Source organism: Bufo gargarizans, chromosome 5 (assembly GCF_014858855.1).
Source record: "Bufo gargarizans isolate SCDJY-AF-19 chromosome 5, ASM1485885v1, whole genome shotgun sequence".
NCBI lineage: Eukaryota > Metazoa > Chordata > Amphibia > Anura > Bufonidae > Bufo > Bufo gargarizans.
Window position 1 is genome coordinate 115,628,276 of NC_058084.1, and position 22,354 is coordinate 115,650,629.

The following is a 22,354-nucleotide window of genomic DNA, read 5'->3' on the forward strand; positions in this document are numbered from 1 at the left end:
ATCCTCTGACCCAAGACATTTGGAACAATATGGAACCCTAGCCCTGAGCTTGGACACCAAGAAGACCTGTCACCACTCCTGATTATCCATAACACAATTCTGGAGCGTCTTGTCTCACAACTCTCGATTGCATCCTTCCTCTGTAATTCCTCTGAGAAATGTATGAATACGTTTATTGATGAATACTAGGGATGAGCGAATTGACTTTGGATAAAACATCCTAAGTCGATCCGCATAAAACGTTGTTCCAATACTGTACGGAGCAGAAGCTCCGTAGAGTAATAGAATGTATTAGCTCCGATGAGCCGAAGTTATTGCTTTGCGAAGTCTCGCGAAACTTTGGGTAATAACTTCATAAATTTATTTGTACTGTAAAAAAACATTTCCCAAACCTAGGTTTGGTTCCAAGGTATTTATCCCTAATGAATATGGGTACGGGTGTTATCGTTCCATTAGAGGCATGTTTGTGTTACTACTCTGTCAGGACTGATTGGACAATGTCAGACTGTGCAGGGACCTATCTACAACTGTTTACACCCAGTTGTCAATTTAGGGGGCACCATTCCCTATAAATAAGGCTCTGGAAGGTGGGACGTGGACCCAGAGAAGGGATGACTCCATTCACTATAAATAAGGCTCTGAAAGGTGGGACGTGGAACCCAAGAAAGGGAAGGGACGACCATTCACTATAAATAAGGCTCTGAAAGGTGGGACGTGGACCCTGAGAAGGGAAGGGACGACTCCATTCACTATAAATAATGCTCTGGAAGGTGGGACGTGGACCCCGAGAAGAGAAGGGACGACTCCATTTACTATAAATAATGCTCTGGAAGGCGGGACGTGGACCCCGAGAAGAGAAGGGACTCCATTCACTATACATAAGGCTCTGGAAGGTGGGACGTGGACCCCGAGAAGAGAAGGGACAACTCCATTTACTATAATTAAGGCTCTGGAAGGTGGGACGTGGACCCCGAGAAGGGAAGGAACGTCTCCATTTACTATAAATAAGGCTCTGGAAGGTGGGACGTGGACCCCGAGAAGAGACAACTCCATGTACTATAAATAAGGCTCTGGAAGGTGGGACGTGGACCCCGAGAAGAGACAACTCCATGTACTATAAATAAGGCTCTGGAAGGTGGGACGTGGACCCCGAGAAGAGACGACTCCATTTACTATAAATAAGGCTCTGGAAGGTGGGATGTGGACCCCGAGAAGGGAAGGTTGGCTCTAGAACAGGGGTCAGCAACCTTCGGCACTCCACTTGTGGTGAGATTACGACTCCCAGCATGCACACTTGCTTAGCCGTTTTTCGAACTCCCACAGAAGTGAATAGTGCATGCTGGGAGTTGTAGTTTCACCACATCTGGAGTGCCGAAAGTTGCTGCTCTAGAAGAAAGAGAAAATCTTTAAATATTTTGATCAATTTGTGTTACATTTTCTGACTTTTTGAGGGGGTCGGGGTTCTAGATCTGGATTCTTTCCCCTATAAGCCAGAATGGTCCTCTCCTGCCCTGGAGGACCCCTCCCGTCTATGGAAATCAGGGGGGCAGTCTCTGGTGTCAGTGTACCGATACTTTACTGCTTTCCTCTCTCCAAACTGGACAGCAGAGACTTTCGCAGGGCGACAGGTTCCTCGGATGCGTAACACCTCGCCTCACATCTTGGGTGCAACATTTTTTACCTTGTGTTTTTTTTTCCATAGAAAATGCATTTGTCACGTGAAATCTCCAAATACATGTGGCTTCTGCAGGGAAGGAGGGGGTGTTTACTTGCTCAGCCTCAGATATGGGATATACCCATAGGGATCTGTGTATGAATAAATCCATACATTACATATACGTAGAGCAGGGCCCCCTCCTCACTTGTGGACCCTGAGCGGTGTCTCCTGTAGAGTGACTGGGGTTCTGGGCACCTCACACTCTAGAGGTTGTTGCTTTGACTCCCCCCTGATAATAACCTCTATACAGTCAGTCAGGCGGAATGAGAAGTGTCGCTACAGCCCTGTACACACACAGTAGTAAAGTCTGAGGAATATACTCGGGTCCCTTTAAGAGGAGAGGGGGGGGGGGGCGAGAGAACTGAATGAAAAGCACTAGTGAATTCTTGCATAAATTATGCCTGGTGGCCGTGTGACGTCACGGGCTGTGTGGCAGCGGAGCGGGGGAGGGAGGGCAGCGAGGGGCGGGGCTTTCTATGAGTGTGAGTGTGTGTGTGAGAGTTGGCGGGGGCGCGCTCGGTCCTCGGGGAGGGCACATGAACGCGGCTGGAGCTGGTGCCCGGAGTAAGAGGATCCCGAGCAGTGAGTGTCCGGCGGGGTCGCGGGTTCGCCTCCTCCGTACGGACGCGCTCGTACACTTATCGGATTAAAAACTTGAGGCGAAATTAAAACACAAAGGAAAAAAAAGAAGAAGAGAGAAGAAGAAGGAGCCGGGAGCTCGGGACGGGAATACGGATAAAAGGTGGAGTGTGGGAAAGAAAGCGTAAACTCCAGGCACACACACACAGAGCTTCCCCCTCCTCCCTCGCAGCCTGGACAGGAGGAAAGGGGGGGAGAGAGAGATAACAGAGTGTCCCTGTCCTCCCGATCAGACAATAGGGCTCCTGGTGCCGCACTCTGCCAGGGTAAGTCAGGGCGCTGGGGGCAAGTTGGGCATGGTGGCTGATGAGTTGTGTAGTAGTGTGCCTGATGAGTTGTGTAGTAGTGGGGGGGGGTGCACGGCATGGCTATAACAATGCAGCCCGCAGAGGACAGGGCCGGCTCATCCCTTCTGGATCCCGCACAAACTTTCCTCCGGCCGCGGCGGTGGCCCCCGGTGCCCCGGGTAGGGGTTGCCCTTGCAGAGCACGAGTGGTGGTGGTGGTATCATGGAGGGGGAGGGCAGAGAAAGAGATGGCTAGATGGAGGATCTGTGGCCAGAGGGGGGAGGGATCCTGACCGCATGATGTCCCTGTCCTGATCGCAACTGCCCACATCCTATCGCGACACATCGGCGGCTGGTGGTGATCAACTTGGGCAAAGTGTGTGTGGCATGCCGAGGATGGCAGCCCTCCTGTGCTGATACTTTGTATCCCTAGATGTGGGGGGTATTTCTGGGGGTGTCTCTCACTTTAGTGGGGGATGAGGGGGGGGGAGAACCACGAGGAACCAAAAAAGTGTCCAGGATTTAGTGAGAAGTGGGGAGCAGGCTTGACTTTATTGTGGAGGAGGACATGGTGGTGTGTAGGGCAGAAGACTGACCCTGAGCTCTAGGCTTTACATCTCCAGCTCCATGCTAGTCACCTTGCTTGGAGAAGGATGTCCATGTTTGTGTTGTGCCTTGAGATGGCTGCTGTGTGCACGCCCCCCCATCACCTCCTCAGCTGGGATGCTTAAATCAGATCTGAGACCTTCTAATAAAGCGATAATGGGGGACTGATGGAGAGGAGGTGGGTGTGGGTCATTGTCCTCTGCTGGGATGTGATGGGAGAAGACATGGCCTCCTGTTTATTCCCCTGCTGCTGGAGCTGGTGGTGGAGCAAGGGGGGGGGGGGGGGGAGTGGATGTGGGGAGGGAAGGATGAGGCTCATGGAGAAGGCGCTGCAGGCTACCAGCAGCCATCATTGCTATGTATTCATCTCCTCCTGATGGCCTTTCACTGGAGGGTACCCTTGGGTAGGAGGAGGAGGAGGCGGCAGCCAGAGTAAGGATGGGGGAGACACCCACCACATAAAACATGGCAGCTTTTCTCCGTACCTAGTTGACTTGGGCACTTCTCAGCCCTCACTCTTGCTGCTTTTTTTTTCAGTTGCAAGTATTTTCTTTCACGTATCAAACAATAGACAAAGGACACAAAGTAGCAGTTGAGGAGGAGTTTCCTTTTGAATGGGAGAGATCACCGACCCACACCATGCTGTCTCCTGTCCCTCCTCAAACTGAGGAGAGCTCCAGCTCATCCATGTGGGGCAGGTGTTGGGCCAGAAAACTTTTCTTTCTGCTTTTGGCTTTTCTTCTCAATAGATTTCTTAGCAAATTCAACTCAGGAACATGGAGACCTCTCCTACGTACAACCAGCCTACTGATATTTCTGTCCTAGAACAGTCCATCCTACCATGAAGCTTGGTGCAACATGGTGGACTATGTAGTCTCATTCACGCCCCCTAACAATTTTCAGAAGTTCCATTTTCCTCACATCCAGTTGTTCTATTACTTTGAGGAGAGTTAGAAAACTCTTCCAAAATCCCATCTAGAGCTTAGGGTCAGTTTGCTGCCCATGTAGCTATTTAAACAAATAAATCACGTCACCCCTTGAAAGTGACCATCATGCGACAAGTCTCCCTTACCTGACACCTAGGAGTATTTTTGGATAGTTTCAGTCGCTTATTCAGGGCACTTTGTGCTTTTGTTTTACTGTTCCACAACAGAAGCTTTCCAGGCTAACCCAAAATGGCAGCTTTCATGTGTCTGGGATCTTTTCATGGACACTGATAACCCCAGTAGGACATAGTGGCCTCCAGAAGGCTTTCCATGTCTAGAGAGTCCACGACCCAAGTCAGATTTTGATCAAGCATGGCCTTATTTCAGTCGGGACGTTTGTAAACTTTTGTAGTATTGTACTGCTTAGTAAAATTGTGTGAAGTAGGCTGTACAGATTTTTTTTTTTTTTTTACCGAAAATAGGAGTAGACTATGACTACGTAATAAAAAAAAAACTAAAAAGTACCAATATATATTGGTCTATAACAGATGGCGTCAAATCAAAACCTGTAATACCAAATGCTGTTTCACAGAGAAACTTTTAGCTGTGTTCACATTCGGCATGTTGGAGTTCTCGAACCCAACTTTATTTTATTTTTCTAACCCCGCAAGTTGGGTTCGAGAACTCCAACATGCCGAATGTGAACACAAGTAAAAGTTTTTCTGTGAAACAGCGTTTGGTATTACAGGTTTTGATTTGACGCCATCTGTTATAGACCAATATATATTGGTACTTTTTTTTTATTTTTTATTACGTAGTCATATAAAATATCATTTTCTGTTGTAAGAATTATATATAGACAGTACTGGCAGCGTAAAAAACAGTGTTTTGTGGTACCGATGCACTTCTTACCCTAGAACACTTGATATTTTCGGAGTGACTGGGTATTTTTGGCATTTTCTAAAATGAAAAAGTATTTTTTGATACTTTTTTCTTTTTTTTTATCTTAAAATTACAGCTAAAGGGGGTTAACAGGCTTTTGTAGACAACAGAAGAGATTTGTGCTGTGATTGTGATTTTTATTTGTTTATTTTTGTGATTTGCTTCTTTAGTAAAACATTATATATTATGATAAATATTTATATTCACTTAGGATATGATATATACTTTTAAAACATTTTCTATACACTATTTTAATGTATTTAATATATATTTTTACCACATTTACTGATACTTGTTTGTACTTTTAGCACCTTTCGGTAAACAGTTTTATGGCAGCCGAATAAAATTCACCTTTTTTTTTTTTTTTTTTAGTCTATATCCTATAGTGTTAATAGAATCCTGCATAGACTTCGCTGGCGTTCAGTTGCCCCTTTCCCATAATTAGGTTTTTCTAGAGGTATTTTTATTTTTTATACTGTAATTTGCCCTGCTAATATGGCTTTGTTGTGCTTCCTTCCATGGAGGCGTAGAAGTGGATCACCACTCGTTTCCCTTTCCAGGGTATGAGGTCACCAGCCTATGTTTAGCAGCAGAGGGTGCTGGGAACGATGACCTCAAGCTGTTGCACAGATCGTGAAATTATGTCATATATATCGTAACAATATACACACCTTTTGGCTAATATATACCTTTTTATTTCAAGTGCAATGGCTGTTTTCATTTTTGCCTACTATGATTTTTATCATCTTGATATGTCCAGTGGAAGGAGGTGGCAGAGCATCGTCTGAGTTTAACCATTCGTCTTCCTGTGCTAATGTGAATTCAGTAGGCTACACGGAGCAGACGGCGCCCAGCAACAGACGGAAATCTCCTAATTTTTTATGCGCCCAATGGTTAATGTCCCTTATCTTGTGACAATTAAACGTAACCAGAGAAGGCAGAGCTGGAACCAGAGCTGTCTGTGGGGTGGCTGGTGAAACTGTAGAGACGGTTGGTCCTGTGGAGCCCATGTATAATTCACTATTGGGAACTTTGCTGCGACGCTCGCGCTGATGGTTTCGGTAACTGTTCCAGTGAGCTGATTGTTCTGGGTCTTTCATGTTCTGTCCCAGCCTGCCAAAGTCTAGAAAGCGGAGTTGGATCTGCTCCCCTCCTGCATTCGTCACACCTACTACTAGGACATCATGTACCACTGGGGCTACATCCACACCTTCAGGTTTTTCTGATGCAGTTTTGGAAGTCAAAACCAAGAGTAGATAAAAAAAGAGGAGACGTCTCATACTTTCTCCTCTTTTATGACCCACTCCTAATTATTGCTTCAAAAACTGCATTAACCCCTACTTGTCACTATTACTTACTTTGTTTTGTCTTCCCGAGCTAGTTCAACGTGCTGAGACAGGAACATGAGATCGGTTCCTTGGGCCTAAATAAAGGCTTTAATAACAATTTAGCCTTTCAATTAGATAGAGACACATTGTTTCCAAAGACGTTGGGAAGTATACTTATAATTATCGTCTGAGCCACTCGCTTTTGTAACGTTCTGTCTGAGGTAACAGCGTAGGGGTGCTTTTGTATATGTCTGCAGTGTATTGGATTGTGCTTGGGCTGATTTCAAGTGAAGTTTCCATTTCTTGAAAGCAATCCAGTTTAATGATATCACTGAAAAAAAAAAAACACCTATAGTGTTGGGATTGTGAATGTTGAGGGTTGCAGAAGCAGCAGAGCTGAGTTTGAATATCTGATCTATCACACAAGCAGCGGTGGACATGGCGAATGCTTGTAGAAGGCCAACCTCTGGTCACACCAGCGTTGGCGTTGACCTTGGTCGTGTGTGTGTGTGTGTACTTTTGCTTTTGGCCGGGCGAGAATACAGGACTGCAGCTCCTTCAGATCTAGGATGGCTTCTAGACCTCCTCGGTGTTGCCTATGTGTCTCTGGTGAACAGGTAGGGGTTAAACAGCTGTCCGGTAAAATAAGTAGGCTACGTATGACACCAGGGCTCTTAAGGATGTTCTCCATAAGTATGGGAAAGCTGATTAGGTCAGAGCTGCAGCATCAAACTCTTTTTAAGCTCTTCTAGGTAAGATTTAACATCTAAGAGGACATATTGTTTATGAAGCTTCATCACATGTATTTCCACAAATGACCTTCTTGTTAAAGGATGTATAGTAAGATGGCTTCTGTTACACGTGAGGGCCGTAGTTCTACCTTCAGTGCATTGACCTGCCTGTCACTATATTGGTTTCTGACAGTGACGCTACACCAGGTGTAAAGCAGTAACTCCCCCAGCATTTAGAAGGGGTTTTCCCATCTGGGGAACCACTTACCATATGCCCTATGGTGGCACCTAATGGGGGATTCCCTCTGTTAGCCATGGCTGATAGCACTCTAGAGTACATGGATCTACCACGTGCACCATGGTTTCAGTGGGTACTGTGGGGCTGTTCCTTTACAGCGTGGATAGGGGTTAAGTGCCTGATTCACAGAGGCTTGACCACAGGGCCCCCAGCCCATCACTATAATGGGGGGGGGGGGGTGTCCCCTCCCCATTTGGGTCTACAGGGCTGCCTCTCTGGCATAGGGATGAACGGAGCAGTAGACACTCTTGTGTCTTCCGCTCCATTCATATGGAACCCCAGACCCCTTGTTCTCATGATCAGTGGGGGGCCCCAGCAGTCAGATTTTTTTCTTTATCCTGTGGGTGGAGGATAAGTTGCAATGGGACAACCCCTTTAAGGTATATTCACATGCAGCAGATTTGTTACAGAAATTTCCGTGACTGATAATCTGTTCCATTCATCTGGTTGAGAATATTTTTGGTGGCAAGCACAAAGATTTTTGCAAACCTCTTTCATATAAATGGGGGCGGTGATGTAATTTTCTCCATGAAATCTGCCACATGTGTTGTCCTCATGGAACAAACTCTTTCTTTAATATGGGTTGTCCATTTTACAAAACCCATTTTCGCGTGTAGGGACTTCAGAGGAAACATTGGGGTCGTCTATTCGGTCTGAGGATCCTGGAGGGCAGTTGCAAAGAGTCACTCACTCTGGAGGACCAGTCCTGTCCTACAATACACAGACAGCTCATTGATTTGAATGTGCACTGTGTAATGCTTAATTCCCCCTCTGATGGCGCTGTATGAAAATTAAGCACTTGCTGCCTGGTTTACCCCACAGTCTACAGCTGTCAGTCCTAGCAGTGGGACACTTTGTGATCAGCTTATTGTCCTGGGACCCTTCTAACAGGGCTTGAAAAAGTGCAGAACCCCTTTGAGTAAAGGTCCATTTACATGGGCCGACAGAGCAGCAGATTGTTGGGAAGGAACCCTTTCCTCCTTATAATCTGCTGCTTGCTGGTGGAGGAGACCGCTGTGTTTACATGCAGTGATCGCCTCCACAGGAGCCATTGCTCTTCCTCTTACTGACTCGTTCTTTGCCGGCAGCAGATCGTGTTTACACGGCACAATCTGCTGCTGGCCAACTATGTTTTTTGTGTGTGCACGAACGATTGGATTGCCTGATTGAGCGTTTTTATTCATCGGGGAATCTGTGGTACATTTACACCGCCAGATAATCGCTAACGGGTGTTTCTACCGATTTATCTCTAGGATTCTCGGCCCGGGTAAAGGGCCCTTAAGGCTGGAATCTCTTGATAGTTTACTTGATATTTGTCTTCATGTCAGTCCTTTGCATGGTAGGTAACGGCAGCACCAAAATCTCTTGGCTTGTACAGCGTGGGCGTTATGTGATTTAAACTCCATGTTGGCCAAACCGTTAAAGGTACAGAATATTGTGAAGTGACAGGGCAGCAATACTACAACACATATTACATATATGCTTAAACGTAGTCTTGTGTCGGGGAGGAGTAGCAGAGCCCCCTAACTGATGGTAAAGATTTTGTGGGGTTGTGCGGGTTTGATGTACCGTATATACCTTGAGTATGGAGTAGAATGACTATTTGTGAAGTTTGTATGTTACCTCTGAAATGTAAGGAGGCTTTGTTTGGGTGCTGCAGAAGTTTCCATGCGAGTTATGCGAGTTCACTTTCTCATGAATGAATTTGGCCATTTCAGTTAGGTCTATATTTAACTATTGCCTAAATCAAGCATGAAATCTCTATAGACCAGAGCTAGACAAATTCCAGGAGCCTCGTAGCCAGTGCTCTAATGAAGAGCTTCAGCTGCCTTCTAGGATCTACCCAGCCTTCCCCATTGAGGAACATCAGCATGGGAGGGGTCCTACTGAAGAAAGGATGCCACCTTTGGTTAGTCAAAATTCTGCCCTAGTGATATTTTTTTTTTTTTTGTGAAGCAAGTTGGCCATGAAGCAGTAGACCCCACAGATCTGGCATTCTATATTGCATCAACGTGGCTTCCAGAGGTAGTATGTCCCCGTTGGCACACAAGCATGGTTCATCTAGAGCTGTGATGGCTAACCTCCGGCACTCCACTGTGGTAAAACTACAACTCCCAAGATCCCCACTTGGCTGTTCTCAGAACTCCATAGAAATAAATGGAGCATGCTGGGAGTCGTAGTTTCATCACAGCTGGAGTGCCAGAGGTTAGCCATCACTGATCTAGAGCTACATAGATGGGATTTCCATGGATGAGCAGTAGCACAGAGATGAGATCTGCATTCACGGTGGGGAGTGATATAAAAGTTTGGACTGGGCGGAAGTGGAAATGTTTTTCTGTTTTCCAGATGTGACAGTGCTGGGTTTGGTGGATGACGTGAAAGCGCTTTTTGTCCCATGGCCTGTTACCAGCTGTAATGTTTGGTGGATGAATGATGGGAGGCTCTCCATGACGTTTGCAGCCATTGCAGTTTGCGAAGTTAGAATCAACTTCATTTTATCAAGGTTTTGGATCAAGTTGTGTAGATTTCATGTATATACCTGTAAACAGAGGTCCACAATTGTTATGAGGTTTATGTTCCGTTTTTTACTATAAATGCAGTACTGTATTGTCCATGTGCTGAGAAGGCCCAGGCTCTTCTATATGATGTTAGCCTTGACATCATGTACGTCTTCACGTAACCGCATTTCTGGTTGCCGCGGTCCTACATCAGAACAAAAAACTATGGGGGTCATTTACATTGGGTGCTGTACTAATTTTTGGCGTATAAAATGTTGCAAGAATCAGTTTTGCCGTTTTTGCACCGTACTCACCTCTTGGGGGTGACATGGGAGTGGCATGGCGGGGGCTGGGACATTGGGCCCAACACATTTACCATCTTATATGCCTAGAAACCGCTTTTAGTCCAGGCGCACAGACTTCACACTGCCGACAGTGTGCCTAATTTATGACGAGGCCTGAGCTGCGTCATAAACTTAGGTGCTTTTACCACCAGCGCAGAAGGAAAATGGGACCGGCATAAAAAGCCGGTCCTTGTAAATGATCCCCTATGTCTGCTCTGTACCTTCCTGTCTGTTTGTGGAAAACAATACCTGCATTGTGTCCTTCTCTTTTTTTTTTTTTTTTTTTTTTTTTTTTTTTTTTTTTGTGTGTGTGTGTGCTTGCAATTCTCTTGACATTGAGATAGATTCACATGTGGCATTTCTGTGACTCTTCTGTGTAGTCTTCTACAATAGAACATACACCTAGGTTACGGTCCCATTGGGTGTAAATGCTGCAGATTTGGAACAATTTGTGCGTGGCAAATCCAGTCTTTTACAGTACCAGCAGTGTGGATGAGATTTTTAAGAAATCTCGTCAGGATTGAAAGGTCTCCAGCGTAAGGTGACCTACGATGCCGATTGTAAATCGGCCAGGGATCTGACATTTGCAGCAAAATCCACAACAAATTCTGCTGTGGAAAATCTGCCCCATGTAGCTGTACCCTTAGGCCTCATGCACATAGCCTTTGCCGGCCGTGGCCCGTATTGCGGCTTGCAAACAGTGGGTGAGCAATATGCGGGCTCCGGCCCTGTGCTCACCGCATCACAGATGCGGACCCCTTCACAACGGGTCCACAATCCTGAAGTTGCAGAACAGAGGCACAGAACCCCACGGAAGCACTACGGAGTGCTTCAGTGGGGTTCTTCTCTGTACCTCCGCACCGCAAAAAAATAGAACTTGTTCAATCTTTCTGCGGTGTGGACAGATCACGGACACATTCAAGTTGAATTGCGGTCCCCAATACTTGGAATGGCTGTCCAATGGCCTTGTGCAAGAGGCCTTAGACTTGGGTTAGGTTCACACGGACCTAATTCTAAGGCAAAATTCACACAAGAGAGAGTATTCAGTGTGAGAAATACGCTCCGTGTCTCAGACGCATTTCCCATCCTTAATGCTGCTTATATGACATGGACCCACAGCATCATAATGATTTATAATGCTGTGTGTTCCTGCCCGACCTCAGCTCTAATGAATTGTACTCTTAGAACGCTGTCAGTACAAATCATTGGAGTTGAGGTCGGGCAGGAACACACAGCTTTATAAATCATCTATGTCATAGGAGCAGCATTCAGGACAGGAAATACCTCTGGCACACAGAGCGTATTTCTCGCACTGAATATGCTTATGTGAAATCGGCCTAAGGGCTCATACACACGAACGTATTTTTCTTTATTAAAATTTTTAACTTTTTCTGCGTCCATTCTTCTTTTTTTTTTTTTTTGTATGTCCCGTATGCAGAACCATTCACTTCAACTGGTGCTGAAAAAAACATAAATAATTTAATGTGCGTTCCGCAAAAAAGTAGAACATATCCTGTTATTGCCTGCCTTACGGACAAGGGTAGGACTGTTCTATTAGGGCTGTTGGGTTCCAATCCACAAAATACAGAATGCACACGGGCCAGTATCTGTGTTTTGCGGATCGCAATTTACGGACCGCAAAACATCCAATGGTCGTGTGCATGAGCCCCAAGGGTTTGGAGGAGGTTTTGAGGCAGATTATTTTTATTTTTTTTGCAGGATTTTCAGCCAAGGCCAGAATTAGATTTGAAAACTAAGGATTTATACTTCTCATTCCTGGTGGATCCACTTCTGGCTTTGGCTGGAAAAGTGGCAGGAAAATCCGGCTCAAAACCTCTTCCAAAAAACACTGTGAACAAACCCATACTTTGTTGACTAGGAATGTTCAGGTGATTGTCATGGTTAAGGGGGTTTTCTGGGAATACAATGTTGATGACCTGTTCACAGGGTAGGTCATCAGTATCTGATGTGTGGGGGTCACACTCCTGGCACCCCTGCCGATCAGCTGTTTGAAGAAGCCTCCTCGCAGCTTACCAAGCACAGCGCCATACATTCTATAGTGGCTTTTCTTGGTATTGGAACCCAGGCCCATTCACTTGAAAGGGAAGGAGCTGCAAATAGGCCATGTGACTGATGGATCATAACGCCACTGTCCTAGGAAACGGCCACAGCGCTCTTCAAACAGCTGATCAACGGGGGTGCCATAAACCAGACCCTCGCTTATCTGCTCCTCTGGATGCGTCATCAATATTTTACTCCTAGGGGAAAGTGCCCTATAATTTTACCCCTAAATTCAAATAAAATATACCGGGTGATATGCAATTCCCACGCTGAAGCTTCTTCTCAGCCATATCTGAGTTGTCTTGATCTAACAGTGGTTCTGTTGGAAGCAGTTGCAGTGCCCACAGGGTTGTGCTCCAACTTTCCACTGGCTCTGGCTGGAGCCTTGCTTTGCCCACGTGGAGCTCCCATGTGTTTGCATAACAATACATAGGTTTGGTTTCTTTTTAAATGATTATTTCTTGTGTCTTTTTGTTTTTGTTTTCTATGCTTCTGTGATTTCCATCTACAGAGGTGGAACACATTTCATAAAAAAATGTGGTGTTTTTGCTAGTACCTAATGTGCCTAGGAATTTGCCATCAGTGGATACCCTTTTGGTTTTGCCCTGGTAACCATGAACGTTCCCGTTGCTTGGCACAAGAACAGTCTCTCTGGCCCCTGGACTGGTATTAATGGTTCCTGAAGTATATTCCTGCTTTTCACATACCACTTGCCCAGGTAACAACCTGTACAGTGGAGTTTGTCCAGACAATGGGGGATGAGCGGTTTGGCACGCCCGCTCTCTGTTCATTGTTGGGCTGCTATCATACAACGTCATTTGTGTTCTGTACAATTGCTCCGAACGCTCAGACTCCACCCTGCCCTCTCGTTAAATAAACACGTGCACTGGGTTTCGCTGCCAGCTCTCCGATCACAATGATGTTTCGCACAGACCACCTTCAGCTACATTAGCTCAGGCTAAGTTATTTTTTTATTTTTTTTGTGAGCCTCCGGCACTTTTGCCTTATTAAGGGAACAGTCACTGACTTCATGACTGCTTCTTAAAGAGTTTGCCTAAGGAGTTAAAAATATCAATCTATGTGTCATCAACCTGTGAGAATGTTTCATAGGCAAAAAGGCTTTGACTTTGCGCTGGGAGAAAGCTGTTGTTCCGTAATTTTATTCCTTTCTAGAGAATTGTCGGAGATTATTCCTTTATGCATATGACAATTTCTGTAGGAATCCTGAGTCTCAGCGATCCTTCTGTGGTCTGTAGGAGAGTAAAAAGGTCCATGAACTACCTGGAAGTTGACCCTTTGTCGCTAAGGATCTAAAGCTGGCCATGAGCGTTGCGTCAAAGTCTGATGCATCTTGCAGAGTTTGAAAGGATGGGCTTACAATTTAAGGCTATCTGGACACATTGTGGATTATGCATGGTACTTCAACGTGGATTCTCACGTGGAAATACCTCAGTATAACAGCACCAGCAAAGTGTGTCAGATTTGACAGATCTCATGGACACTTAGCTTTTTTTGTTCTGTGCAGAAATTGACCTTCCACATAAGTTCTTTATGCGGTTCTTTTGCATGTATTTTGCCCTTTGTTTTTTTTTTTTATGCATGGGTGAGATCTTCAGCACAAACAAATCAAAGCCACAAGAAGAAACACAAGTAAAACTCATGCAGTTTTTGGTGCAGAAACGCAGGGAAAACTGTCCACCCATGTGCAATTTGATTTTGTATGAGGCACTTTGACGTTCTCCTAGAAGGCAATGTTGAAGGTGGGGGGGGGAGAGGAATACTGTCAGGAATATTAGAACCTCCATTTTCACGGCCCGACAGAGGAGCATTGATCGGGAATGAGCGAAGTCATCCCTGATCATTGCTCAGTTGTCAATGATCGTGATGAATGAGCTCCATTACAAGCATTCATCCCCATACAGTTTGAATATGGTGACACCCCTCATTACATGGGGCAAGGTGTTGGCAACAAATGAAATGAAAAATAAGATCCTCCAACAAATGATGTGGGATTGGCACCACTTTTACACTGGCCAGTTTTTGGGAGCAAGTGTTTACAGGAACGTTTGTTTCCAGTAATTGGTTGATTATTGGTCCTTGTAATGGTTCCCTTAGATTTCAACATACCCGATTCTTTTGGGGTAGATTTCTTAGTTGCCTTTAGAAACAATCAGATTCCACCTTTCATTTTTCAGAGCTCCTTTGGAAATGAAGGTGGAATCGGACTGGTTGCTTTGGGCAACTAAGCAAGTTTTCTATTACACCAGTAGTTTGATAAATCTCCCCCTTTGTTCCTAGGGGGCAATGGCAGTGATTCATTCCCCGCTTCTCATTGAAAGAAACATGCTCACTCAGCTGAATTAGAAAATTTCTACTTGGCCTAGTTACGTTTGTCCATCTCCAATAATTTTTTCATTTTTATTTTTTTTAACTGCTTACAATGGTGTAAAATAATGAAATGAGTAATACTCCCCTTACCATTCCCCTGCTGCTCCAGTGATGTTTCCATGGTCTCCGACCATTCAATGTCCTTTCTGCTCTAAAGATGTATTGACACGACACGTGACTGCTGCAGCCTATCACTGACCACATTGAGGACCACAGTTGTTGACAAATCACCACTATAGACAGTGGTTGGCTGCAGAATGGAAATAACAGACTGGCGGGGGAGCAGGTGAGCATTGGCACTGGTGTGGTAAGGTGTACATCGCTACTTCTGTTATTTTACACCATTGTGAGCTGCTATTAAAATATAATATGGGTTCGGACAATAGCAGTAGGTGACATCCATGGGTGATCCAGTTGCTGGAAGCTAGCTCAGAAAGTTCTTGTCTTGTCTTGATGCTCCTCGTGGTATCCTGCCATGCTGGAGCCACCTACAATTTATACAGCAGTTGCTTTGGAGTGGAAGTGTTGATGCACTGGTCCCACTGGTCCTGCTTTGATGCACAGGTTCGGTCTTGCTTAGATTTGTCACTTGCTTCGTTAGTACATGATTGTACAAATCCCAAGAGCCAGGTAGCCAGTGCACCTAAAATGTGATCCTGGTACCTAACTGGGTAGTTTCTAATGATTTTTTAGAAACATTCTTGCGTCGCTGCTAAAATGGTAAAATTGCTGTTCGAGTGGTGTAGTTGGCTTATGAAGTCTGTTACTGAGAAGTCTTGATATTTAGGTAGAAAATCTCTACTGGATGAGTGCTTACCTGTCAGTTACTGGTGAACACAAATACTACACTTTTTTGGTGCTCGGATCACATGGCCACGGTCGGGCTAAGGGTACTTTCACACTTGCGTTTTTCTTTTCCGGCATAGAGTTCCGTCACAGGGGCTCTATACCGGAAAATAACTGATCAGGCATATCCCCATGCATTCTGAATGGAGAGTAATCCGTTCAGTTTGCATCAGGATGTCTTTAGTTCAGTCGTTTTGACTGATCAGGCAAAAGATAAAGCCGTAGCATGCTACGGTTTTATCTCCGGCGAAAAAAACAAAAGACTTGCCTGAATGCCGGATCCGGCATTTTTTCCCATAGGAATGTATTAGTGCCAGATCCGGCATTCAGAATACCGTAAGGCCGGATCCGTCCTTCCGGTCTGCGCATGCGCAGACTGAAAAAAAAGGAGAAAAAATAAATGCCGGATCCATTTTGCCGGATGACACCGGAAAGACAGATCCAGCATTTCAATGCATTTTTTCGACTGATCAGGCATTTTTAAGACTGATAAGGATCCTGATCAGTCTTACTAATGCTATTAGGGCTCCTTCACACTTGCGGTAGGACGGATCCGGCAGGCTGGTCTCCCTGTCAGATACGTCCTTCCGCTGTTTCGTCGAGCAGCCGGACCGCCGCTCCGTCCCCAGTGAGCTCCAGCGTGAGAAAGATCGGCATGTTTGGTACTCAAACTCGAACTTGACAGAAGTTCGGGCTTGGGATCGGTGTTCTGTAGATTGTAGTATTTTCCTTTATAACATGGTTATAAGGGAAAATAATTACATTCTTAATACAGAATGCATAGTACAATAGGGCTGGAGGGGTTACATTTTTTTTTATTTAACTCTCCTTAATCCACTTGATCGCGCAGCCGGCATCTCTTCTGTCTTCTTCTTTGCTGTGCACAGGAATAGGACCTTTGATGACGTCACTGTGCTCATCACATGGTGAGGGACCATGTGATTGGATCATGTGATGTGACGTCACCACAGGTCCTTAGCCGGCAGCTCAACATTACAGAAGAAGACAGGGATCCGCAACTACGAGATCAAGTGGACTTGGTGAGTTAATTTATTTTTTTATTTTTAACCCCTCCATCACTATTTTACTTTGCATTCTGTATTCCGAATGCTATTATTTTCCCTTATAACCATGTTATAAGGGAAAATAATTCAGATCGGGTCCCCAGCCCATTCAACTCACACATTGCACCCGCGTGGAAAACTCGCCCGTGTGAAAGAGGCATTATAGTTAAAGGGAACCTGTCACCCAAAAATCGCCTATTAAGCTGTTTACAGTACCTTATAGTGCTGTATACTCGGTTCTTGATGCACTTTTTGTTCGTTTTCCCGCATGTCTGCTCATTCAGAAATCGTAGTTATATTCAGCTGCTGCCCCGTGCTGCAAGTCAGGCTTGAAGTCACGGGGGCAGCGGCCTCGGCGTCTTACATGGCCCTCTCCCCGCCCCCTGCCTCTGTTACTGACAGCCGAACTCCGAATCCGGGACCGCGCTCAACGGCCGCATGCGCAGTAAAGGGCGGCAGGAGCGCGGTCCCGGCTGCCGCGCGTACTACGCGCCGTCTTACTTTCGCCGCACTGCGCATGCGCCCGACATCCTGTATCAAACGCGCCCGCGCCCGGATGCCGGGCGCGGGCGCGTTTGATACAGGATGTCGGGCGCATGCGCAGTGCGGCGAAAGTAAGACGGCGCGTAGTACGCGCGGCAGCCGGGACCGCGCTCCTGCCGCCCTTTACTGCGCATGCGGCCGTTGAGCGCGGTCCCGGATTCGGAGTTCGGCTGTCAGTAACAGAGGCAGGGGGCGGGGAGAGGGCCATGTAAGACGCCGAGGCCGCTGCCCCCGTGACTTCAAGCCTGACTTGCAGCACGGGGCAGCAGCTGAATATAACTACGATTTCTGAATGAGCAGACATGCGGGAAAACGAACAAAAAGTGCATCAAGAACCGAGTATACAGCACTATAAGGTACTGTAAACAGCTTAATAGGCGATTTTTGGGTGACAGGTTCCCTTTAAGGTCGTCTGAAAGCTAAGAGGTTAAAACACAAGAATTGTTTAGCTCCCTAAGGCCAAAAAGTGCCCATGTCTCCAAGGAGTTAATAGTAACTTTCCATGTTTTTTCAGTTACTTTTTGCGCTGAGAACGTTCTGGAATGTTCTCTTCTGAGGTCCCTAGTGCTGTTTGGTGCGATCATTGAGCTTTGTTATTGGGTCAACCACTCAGGCCAGGATTACATGGAACTTAAGGCTGGGGGCTAGAAAGTCAGAAAAGTTGTGCAGCCAAAAACATTTGCGCCACCCCAAAGTCGTTCAAATGCGCAATAAAAATTTTTCATGACTGCTGCATGTTCTAGAAGTTGATATCGTGTTTTTTTTTTTTTTTAATGGCTTTTTTTATGTTAATGAGCATGTTATTAAAATTGCGATGGGGGTGGGGGCTCCTCTAGCTGAATGAGACACATACATACCGGTAGTTCGTTTCGTAATGGACATTATGTTGCAGTATACCAGTGACCACATTGCATCAAACAACGTAATGGACATTGTTGCTATGAGGTATACCAGTGACCATATTGCATCAAACCATATTAACACATTAATAGAACGGAGACAGGATAGGCAGCTGACCTCCATGTCCTTAGCTTTCATGATACAGTAAACCAGTTTTTATGTTAATGAGCAGAGCATGTTGTTAAAATCTTCCTCTTTACAGACCAAATCTCGATGGGATGGGGGCTCCTCTAGTTGAATAAGACACATACATGGTACGTTCCGTAATGGACATTATGTTGCAGACTCCTCGTCAGCGTTCAGGGCTTTGCTTACTCGTGGTACGGTGTAGTCGAGGGAATCTGGCTTTCGCTAGCGTATTTTAGTCCAATTCATGACTAGCAAATCACGTTGTCTGGTAGTAATTTGTGGTAAATAGTAAAATAGTTTTGCTAAGTGAATGCAGCCGTCTTTCAAAACTTTGGACTGCGCTCAGGCTACTGGACATGGTGCAGAAATTGAAACCGCTTCCAGGAACTCAGCGCAGGGATTTGTGTCGTACACTTTGCACTATGTCTTCTCCAGGTGCTGTAAAATAACAAATGCAACATGTAAAGCACAATACAGAAGTACGGCAAAGCTTCCAGAGTATGCAGCAGACGTATCCATAGGATGAAGGCCAAAATTATCTTAGAGGTTTTCTGGGATTTTAATATTGAGAACCTATCCTCAGGAACCTATCCTCAGGAATGGTTGAAGAGAAGGGACTTCTCTTCAACCAGCTGAAGACCAGGTGGCCCAACTCTTAGGCATAGCATCCTTACACCTCTAGTCTAAGGGCGCTTTTATGTCTTAGGGCAATCCTATGAATTTTGGTCTTCCCACATCGCCTTATGTCCCCTGATGAACCAAATGATTGTTGGGGAAACGCAAGCGTCTTGGATTGGGACATCCATCTAACTTTATTAGGGCTCACTCGGGAGCAAGTAAGGGCTTAGCCACCGAGGGGGGTGGTCGCACTTTTCAGGGCGGGTGCTCTGCTTGTAGGCAGGGATAGTCGGAAGGGACTGTCTAGGCATAGTACTGGAGTACATGAATGTTACTGCTGGGACTGATTGTTCATCAAACCATGAGTAAGAAGGAATACTATTAGTCCTGCCTCTAGATATCCTTTATAACCCTTATCTACATTTTTGGTGCTTCATTGTTATTGGGGTTTTAGTTTAGTTTACCAACAAATATTTTTTTTAATTTTTATTATAGGGAGGTTTTTTTTTGTTTTTTTTTTCTTTGTCTATATTCTCATAAATGTACCTTTTTTTTTTTGGTGCATTAAGTTTTGAGACAGTTATGGCAGGCTTTTTAAAGAGGCCTCTCAGAACTGACCAATAGCTAGATGAGGTGGAGGAAGTTTTGTCTGTTCCGTTCTAGTCAAAAAAGGGACAGTTCACTTTTTATATATGACTAAATGACCCCCAATATGTAATCGGCTATTCTCCTTGAGAAATGATTCTGGTTAGCATACACTCTATACATATGGTGGAGCAGACTACGATTTATTTTCTTCATAGTAAAGACCCCATTTGCTTGAATTGGAGCCCTGTAAGGCATCTGCGCATTATAGTTACAATACAGCCGGGTCTGTCAAGCCTGACGTCACTAACCACGATGTCACATGGACTACTTTAACAGCCAGTTGAAAGAGATCTGCAGATTAGTCCTCTTAGTATTTAGTCACATGCTCATGTCCATTTTAAATCAGCAAAATTCCAATTTCAGGACGTATGTGTCAGTGTTTTCACTAAAACTGAATTATTTTTTTTTCAAACTTTGTATCAATTTTCTGTTCAACATATTGGTGAAAAACAGAGAACAAGGATGGCATTCGTGTGCTGACCCCGGTGTTCATGAATGGGCGCATTCCGTCCACAAAATTGATGGTAGTGCATGCCTGCAGACGTCTGAATTCACATATAGGGGGTCATTTACAAAGACCGGGATTTTTATGCTGTCAGTGGAGAACATGAACATGGACAATGCATAGACGTGAATCACTGACATGTTGGTTAGCCGTCGCGGAAGCATTCAGTGGGTCTGTGAAAACCACGGGCAGCACACAAATGCCATTTATATGTGATCAGTTTTTTCACTTATCCGTTAAGTAGAAAAGTTATAAAAAGTTTGTTAAAAAAAAGACAGAAAAACGGATCAGCCACAGTAAAAAACATGGAGATACGTTCTGAACTCGGACCTTTGCAGGTGCAAAACTTGGATCCAGATCGGTCTGAATATTTGCATCTGCCAAAAGCATAGTTGTGTGAATGAGGCCTATCTCTGGGCCGGATTTGTAGTGATCTGTATAGCATGCTTCCGCCTGCCATAACTCTGCAGCCCAGCACTTTAGATTTTAGCAATATACAAATTGGAACAGTAGCTACATATCTTTTCTTGCCGAATAAACCATTCCTAAAAAGCCTACAGTGTGTTTTCCTGTACGAGTTCTGGACTTGATGCCAAACCTTGGTCGACTTTTTTATACAGGCCATATGTGCTCATGTTTAATCCAGGCTCCCGCAGAAAGTTAGGACTTCCATAGCCCACTCATTCCTGAACTGCTCCAGGGACAGTGGGTGGCTTGCCACAGTACTTGGGCAGCGCTTGAGTCCTTGTAGTCTTTAGCTTTTTTCCATAGTTGTGTTCAGGAAGGAGAGCGGTTCTGTTCTCTGCAGCCAGTAAATCCTCCAAATGGAAGATTTAAAAAAATATAATATATATACACACTTTTTACCATTTAGATAACATTTCATATATTTATATTCCAGGTTTATTTTTGTACCTGCAGAGTCTTGTTTTATTTTTCAGATTTGTATCTGAATATTTCATTTTAAATCTATTCTTTAAAATATTTGCATCCCTGGTCTAGATTCGATGTATGTGGTCTGAAATGCAGGTGTCATAAAACCACACCTGTGAGTTGCTGTGTCGTGGTGCTGCTACACGTCGCTGCTGTGCAGCCCCCAGCTCTGCAGACGATCGGGCAATTATCAGGCACGTCTGGTTCGTTCCGGATAATTGCCTGACAATTCAGTCCATGTAAAAGGACCCTAAGGCTGAGGCTACTTTCACATTAGTGTTTTTCTTCTCCAGGCATAGAGTTCCGTCACATGGGCTCTATACCAGAAAAGAACTGATCAGTCTCATCCCCATGCATTCTGAATGGAGAGTAATCCGTTCACGATGCATCAGGATGTCTTCAGGTCAGTCATTTTGACTGATCAGGAAAAAGAGAAAACCGCAGCATGCTACGGTTTTTTCTCTGGCAAAAAAAAAATGTACCTGAACTTGCCTGAATGCCGGATCCGGCATTTTTTTTCCATAGGAATGTATTAGTGCCGGACCCGTCCTTCCGGTCTGCGTATGCGTAGACCTCTAAAAATAGGAAAATAAATAAATACCTGATCCGTTTTGCCTGATGACACCGGAAAAACTGATCCGGTATTGTAATGCATTTTTCTGCCTGATCAGGCATTTTTCAGACTGATCAGGATCCTGATCAGTCTGAAAAATGCCTGATCAGTCAGACAAAATTACATGCGTTTGCATACAGTTTGCCTGATCAGGCAGGCAGTTCAGGCAACGGAACTGCCTGCCGGAATCAAACAACGTAAGTGTAACCCTAAGTTCACACCTGAGCGTTTTACAGCGCGTTCCTACGCGCTGTAAAACGCTCAACAAGGAGAAACCAATGCTTCCCTATGGGAATGGTTCTCACCTGGGCATTTTACAGCGCGTACGATCGAGCTGTAAAACGCCCGACGCTCAAACAAGTTCTTGAGCTTTTTTGGGGCGTTTTGTCGCGCGTTCCCGTACATAGATATTTGGGAACGCGCGACAATGTGTGTTCGCCTGTCTCTGTATGTATCGGCGTTTACAATCGTGCATACAGAGCGCTCCTTTCAGAACGCTCAGGTGTGAACCCAGGGTAAAAGTACCCTTAGAGGACATCTTCTTTATGTCCTTCCTTGGTGCAATCATTGCAAAAAAAAAAAAACACAAAAAAAGAGCCATGTGACTGCCACTGTGGCCTCCCATTGAAAACAATGGGAGGGCTTATAGTGCAGAATTGGCACCAAATTCCGCTGTTATAGTACTGAGTGGTGGCTTTACAGTAAATTCACAAGCACATTGGTTAGAGAAATATCTGCAACTAAAAATTTGTTCTGTATAGCTGAATGGTTGCTATGGACAACTAGGCCAA

General features: G+C 45.1%; 1 protein-coding gene across 1 annotated transcript in view; it reads left to right on the top strand.

The window, feature by feature from the left end:
* The first annotated feature begins 2,240 nt into the window (after nucleotides 1-2,240).
* The window catches only part of LOC122939331 (chromodomain-helicase-DNA-binding protein 7-like), a 40,347-nt gene continuing 20,233 nt past the window's right edge, over nucleotides 2,241-22,354 (top strand). The window contains exon 1 of the mRNA XM_044295400.1: nucleotides 2,241-2,622. The gene's annotated coding sequence lies outside the window, so the exon portion shown is untranslated. The remainder of the gene's footprint in view (nucleotides 2,623-22,354) is intronic.